The sequence below is a fragment of the Magnolia sinica genome, chromosome 4 (assembly GCF_029962835.1).
Source record: "Magnolia sinica isolate HGM2019 chromosome 4, MsV1, whole genome shotgun sequence".
Classification (NCBI taxonomy): domain Eukaryota; kingdom Viridiplantae; phylum Streptophyta; class Magnoliopsida; order Magnoliales; family Magnoliaceae; genus Magnolia; species Magnolia sinica.
Genome location: NC_080576.1, coordinates 16,454,058 through 16,461,208, shown reverse-complemented (window position 1 = coordinate 16,461,208; position 7,151 = coordinate 16,454,058).

The window sequence follows — 7,151 nt, the reverse complement described above, 5'->3', positions numbered from 1 at the left end:
GTTTGTTGTGGGATGCACGGAAGCAATCTGAGTTAGAATCAAATAATAAAAAATTAAATAAACCAAGTACATAGAGAACATAAGCTTTTACGTAGAAAGACCTTAGTGAGAAAATATTATAGCACAAAGCCATAATGAATCCAATATAATAACCAATGTTATAAGAGATGGAAAAGCTTACCGATCTGAAAATACACTCCACAAACTATAAAAAAAAAAAATAAATAAATAAATAAAAACCTTAGCTTTGATCTCCATTTGCTCACCAAAAGTACCAGGCACATTTTCAATACCTTAATCTTCGATTTCAAACATTTAAAAAAATATCAAAATCGAATTAGGAACAAAATCGGTAATTCTAAAAAGGTGTACAAGTTGGTTGATGAAAATCAATGGAAACTTTGATCATATCGAGTGTCATCTATGACTTTTCGATGTAATCAAAGCCATCTTCGATCAGATTGATTTGAATAAAAAAATTATTGAGCAAATAAGACTAAAAAGTAAAATTTTCTCAATAAGATGTACTGGATTGTCAATGGGATTGACAACTACTCGATGGGATTGAGTAGCGTGCCAATACCATTGACAGACCCAGTATGTAAATTTAAGACAACTGAAAACAGTGCCCTGCAGATAGAGCCCGTCCTTTGCATTATACTTAAATCTATCAAAAGGTTAGGAGCATTTGCTGTGTCCCATCAGGGCGGTTCATTTGGGCTGAGAAATTTTCACCATTATTTCCTCCTACAGTTTTCGATCTCAAACTCCGCTGCTCAACTGTAATGCTTTGCATGGGACTCTCCCACTGCAATCTAGGATGTACGCTTCTCCATGGACCCTATTCATCTCATGGCCCTTCCAGTCATCCACGTTGTCCCTTACAGGGGTAGCAATGGGCCTGTTTTGGGCCGGTCTGGGCTAGGCCACCCTGGCCCATGACCAGCATACACTAGCCCAGGAGGCTCAAGACATGGCCCCCAAAAAATGGGTTTGTCCCGGGCATGAATAATGATCAAATCCCTATTCCCAGAGGTGAATATTCCTATTCCATCCGTTGATCAAGTGGCCCGCACAGCTATAAAGGAGTAGACATTTACAAAAATGAAAACTGCCAGTTTACACGCAAAATGCCCTTGTTGCCCGACCGACGACAGGAACATATATTTGCAGAAAACATAGCATGTCCACATCAAGCAGCCAGGCTGGATTGAGTTAAAATCACCCGAGCCCAAGTCCTACCTGAAAAATGATTGGGCCCACATGTCAGGCTCAGTTTCAGCCCATTTGCCAAGCTAGTACATCCAAGCTCAGTCTAAATCCATGTTGAGTGCGTTGCCGGGCCCATTGCCACCCTCAACCATCTAGCATGTTGTTGGTGTCTTAAATCTGAAAACAACAGGTCTGTCAATGCCACCGAATAATTCAAAATTTTCATATTTTATTGCTGGAATGTTTTGGTGTTTTCTCGATGCCATTGAAACTGCCTCAAGCATGCGTAGAATTGTACAAGTGTGGGATTTGTTTTCGATTTCGATTGTGATTTTCATAGAGGATAAATGTGTGTGTGTGTGCGCGCCATCGAAAGTGCCTCAAGCGTGCGTAGAATTGTGTAACTGTAGGATTTGTTTTCGATTTCGATTGTGATTTTCATAGAGGAATATATATATATATATGGGTGTAATCGGGATGTAGGATGAAGGATAGGTGTTTTGGGTTTTATAAACTCCTTCCTAAGGCTTTTAAGGGCATAGCTTGAGGAGATTCGATGCTTGTTTTAATTGGGTAATCTTTATCTCTTGTAATTTTATACTTTTATAGTATGTCATTGTCACTTTATGCTATGGTTTTTTTTGTTTTTTTTTTTTCACGATAGTTTTTTCACATAAAATTCAAATTATTTGTTTTTGAACTTGATTGTGCGATTGCAATACTTTGCTTGATTCATCTATATGTGCTTTCACAGTTCCCCTACATAGCATTCCAAAAAGCCTCATCTTTGTTCTTAACCTCCATCTCCACTATCTACTACAGTTTCTTGTGCCTCCATCCAAAAGACCGGTCCAGGCTCAAGCCTATCCTGAGAGCTAAAGGATTTGGGCTTGTACTAGGCTGGGCCCACTAGCAAAGTACTCAGGAAACCTGTAACAGTCCGGAGTGGGTTGTCTTAGGCAGCATCAAGCCCATGCCCAACCCAATTACTTATCAGGCCTGAAACTGAAGCACGGGTCCAAACCATGCACTCTAGGGTCCACCCCAATTGGGTCGGACTCAGGTCCCATGAATAGCATCCGAACACACAGCTCTGGCTGTAGAAGAAAGCTCCAAACATGTGCATATTAGCTGTCATTAGCTTAATTTTCTCCTTTTGATAATATTAGCCGTTGTTGTTTGGATTGGTGGAAAACTTTGAAAATTGGAGTAGTGAAATTTTCCCACGTATGCAGTTTTCTTCTGTTAGTGATATTTTTTTTTTAAGTGTAAAAATCAATATATACGTTTCTATGTTTTCCTTAAAATTGAGTAAAAATAATATTCTGAAAAATAGTTAAATCTGGGTTTTAACGTTTTAGGAGAGCTTTTTAACTTTTAGCCTCTTAACATTTTCATGAAAATCACATTCAATACATGAGGTATGAGTGAAGTCAATATAAATAGATTTGATACAATACATAATGGTGCCTCTGAGATTCAAAATAATACCTCGTGATGCCTCTTAACATTTTCATAGAAATCACGTTCAATACATGAGATACGACTGAAGTTAATATAAATGGATTTAATGCAGTACATCACGGTGCCTTTGACATTCGAATTAACAAAATCCTCTGCTTTATTTTTAATTTTAATTTTTTTTTCCAATCCTTATTGTTTTAGTGAGATACTTGATATACTGTCAAAGAAAAGTTCCTAGTTTCGGCATAAAAAGATCACATTTTAAAGGGCTAACCCTCTGCTTCTAGCTTAGGGAGGGATGTGATGAGGTCAATCGCTATCTTCCTCATTGAATAACTACTCTAAATTTGCAAAGCTCACTTCACAAAGCTTCATCAAATTCACGAGGGATAAAAGCAGGAATAATTCCTAATAAATTTTAAATAATTTGATTAATGATAAAAGAACGAAATTACAACCCTTTAAATAATGAGTTCAAACTTAAGATGGAGTTTTAGGCTTAAAGTCCAGCTCAAACACCTTGCAAATGTGACTTACGATAAATAGTAAACTTACCATTTATAGATGACCTCTGTCTTCCTACTAGACCTGTTGTTTTCAGCAAAAAATAGTACGTGTCCAATTTTGCTCAACCACGTTATTCTCGTAACTTTTCTAAGCCCTTTTCATGTTGGGCTACAAGTCAAATGATCAAAGGTTATACTTGAACTAAAACCTACTATCTATAGTAAAATAGAAAATAAATAAAACAAAAATAAACTAGACTTTTGGCCGTCAATCTGATGAAATCTCACAAATCTGGCATGGGCAACCCGGCATAACGGGTTGGTTAGCTTAAGTAGCTTCTCCTACCTCAATTTTATATATAATATGTTCAAAACCTCGTCCCTATTTGCGAGATACGACTGATTTAAGGCATTGACAATCCAGATCATTTATGCCTCTAATGAGGCCGCTGGTCCATCTTTGCCATGAAAGTTTCTGTAACCCACTCTACATCAGCCTTTGAAATCACTTTATCACTATAACAATAGGTAGCTAAACATTTAGGCTAACCCTCACAAGTTTGGTCCTTATTCAGCCAGTTTCATACTTTTAAGTGGAGAACATCTTTGACAATGTCCTACATTAATCTAATCGCACATGTTTAACCAAATTTAGGCCGTTGGTCACCTATGTGGCCACTTCTAATTTAACAACAACACATTAATTAATAACTTTTATAGGTGTGGACTAAGTCCTTTTTTTTAAAAATGTTTGGATGGGCCAAATCAGGCTCCTTTAAAAATTTGGAGTCATGTAAAAGGTCCTGCATCCTACTCTTTTTCTTTTTCTTTTTTCCACATACATTGGACTTATTTCTAACCTTATTGAACTTTTGGTGTACAGACTAATTTTTGGACCCAAACCCATTTGCACCCCTAGCCATCACAACTCAAACCAAATTTAGGTTGTGCAACCCTATCCACCATGCACGGTGCACAAGCACATCGATCCCCACCATCTAAACACTGGTCCTTATTGTGGGTGGCTCAAAAGATCAAAGCCATTCTCACTTTTACATTCGGCCATCCATATTCTTGTTGAAACATTTGATGGATAGATGCTTATGGCATGTTTGGATGATAAGTTACTTTAAATAAGTTACTTATACTCAAAGGAGCTTATATTGGTTTCTACTTAATTGGTAGATTAAAATGTTTGATAAGTATGTTTTTCAAAATACCTCGTGGAAAAAGCACATTGTTTGTCGAAACACTTAGTTCGCTAATGCTGTGATAGCGGGGCCCATCTTGATGTATGTGTTATGTGTGTGTGTGTATTCCATTCATCTGCTTTGTCAGCTCATTTTAAGGTGTTGGCCTGAAAATGAGCAAGATCCAAATCTCAAGTGGACCATACCCGGGAAACATTGGTCATTAAACGCCCACCATTAAAAACATTGCTCATTAAATGCCTACCATTAAAAACTTCATAAGGCCCACCGCAATGCTTATTTGTTGTCTAACCTAATGAGAATATCACATAGACCAAGATGAAGGGAGACAAATACCTGCTCGATCCAAAACTTGGGTGCCACTAGGAAGTTTTTAACGGTGGTTATTCATTCACTATGTTTCTTATGGTGTGGTCCATAAGAGAATTGTATCTTCTTCATTTTTGGGCTCATGCTCTAAACTGAGCTGGCAAAATGGATGAAAGCTGTGGCTATACAACATATACATAAAGGTGGGTCCATGATCAAGGCTTGATTGAACATGTTTGTTACACTGGCTAACTTAAGGCCTCATTTGGCATCATGGATTCGGAATATTCGGATTAAAAATATCCTGGATTTAAAATACCCTCGATTTGGACTCCTATTGTGTTTGGCACCCTAGATTTAGAATACCCCATAATCCAAAAATAGCTATGCATAGTATATATATAGGGGTTTGAATTTAATTACTAAATCAACTTTAATATTCCCAATTAGTGTATTCAGGTAATGTTTGATATAATGATTGTAATAATCAGTTGAAATATATACTTTTGATCGAAATGATGAAATTCCAAGTCTCAGATGGGCCACAAGTATAGGATTACAACCGAGCTACTAACCAACAAATTTTAGCTGTTGACTTACATGGACAATGCTTGGTATGTACAAATCATCCTATTGAAGTAATTTTAGTGATATGGTTAATAATATGATTGTTTTAGGATATCATTAGTCGCCCACATGGGCGTTAGATTAGTAGCCTAATGTCCTTATCTTAAGATAATGAATTGTGTTCGTATAGGCATTTTGCACACAACTATTTTAATAGCCGCTCTGACTACAATTTCCAATACTCCACCCATTTCATAAATTATTCATCTTGGCTTAACAACAAATACCTAATATTCAAGTGATCCCTTCCTTGAACCCATATGTGTTTCCGTTGGTTTTATCGTAATGGGTTTGTCGGGAAATATATGTACCCATATTTTTTCACCACGACATGCGCATTATTTCATTGCTCAAATGTCTTAGGATATCATCATTGGGCTACATGCCCAATAGATTAGTAGCCTAGTGACACACATGTTACACATGTGACTCATGGGAGGACTTTAGATGAAATCCTAGCTTCCACCTCAAAGAGAGGATTTGAAATCTTCAATTACTATGTGGTGCCAAGCAAACTGGAGATTTGAAATCCCTTCAAATCCTCCCAAATCCATAGTGTGCTCCGCATCTCTTGCCGGAGATGGATTAGTGGGTGAACCCGACTCCACATGCCTAGATTTACTTTGATGTTTCTTAAAGATCTATCCCATTTGTCCATTTTACCATATCATGTTAGGAGGTGGGCCCAAAAATAAAGTAGATCCAAAGCTTAAGTGGGTCATATTTAAGGAGATAATGAAGATTAAATGACTATCATTGAAATCTTCCTAGGCCTGCCATGTTTATTATATGGCATCTAACCGGTCACAAGGTCATTCTCATACAAAGAAACCAGTGGACAAGTTGATATTTCAAAAAATAAATGTAGGTGTCATGAGTTTCCATTCCTCTATTTCAAATAGTGTGGCCCGTTTAAATCTTGGATCTGCCGCTTGGGTCCACAGCCTATAATGAACCATAAAAAATGGCAGACCAGGTGGATTTCTCAAAAACATAATGGTGTGACACTTCAGTTTTTTGAGCTCCACTGGCAGTGGGGGTTAAATTGATCTACTTGAGTTTTGAATTTTCATTATATTTGGGTGCACCAATTAAAATCAGTTGGAGAATTGATGGATAAGATGAATTTTCAGAAATATTATGGTGGGCCACACAACACTAGGTGCAGTTTCAATGGTGGGCAGCAATACTACTCTTGTAAGTCGTGTGGCGCACTTGAGTGTTAGATCTAAGTCAATTTGGGCCCACCTCCTAAAGTAAGATGAAAAAACCAAAGTTGACAGAATGGATTTCTCGGAAAATTACATGAGAATTTCCTAACATGGAACATCCATTATCAAAATTAGATTGCACTCCTCACAATGATGGTAGTTTAAGTAACTTTTGTAAGTTAAAAAGTAATAAAAATTAACTTAAGAAATAAGTTAGTTATTTAAGTTGATTAACCAAACTAAATTAATAAAGGAATTTATACTGCAAAATGCTTACAAGATTCAGATTTTACCCAATTGTACCTCTTGATCTTTCTCGACAGGGCATTTTTAGAGGAGAAATTAAACTATTATTCTCATTTATTTTGGAGAAATTATATTATTATTCTCGTTTATTTTATCTCTCTACGAAGTGGAGAATCTAGAATTGTGGGGTTCATGTGGCATGTATTTAACGTCCAACCTATCCAATAAACATAATAAAAAAAAAAAAAAACAGTGGAATCCAATCATAAATTGAGCCAACCCATACAAAATAATATTCAAATTAGAAACATTCAAATTCAAGATGGGATTGAATTTTTGTTAGTATGATCATCAAGGTCGGTTGT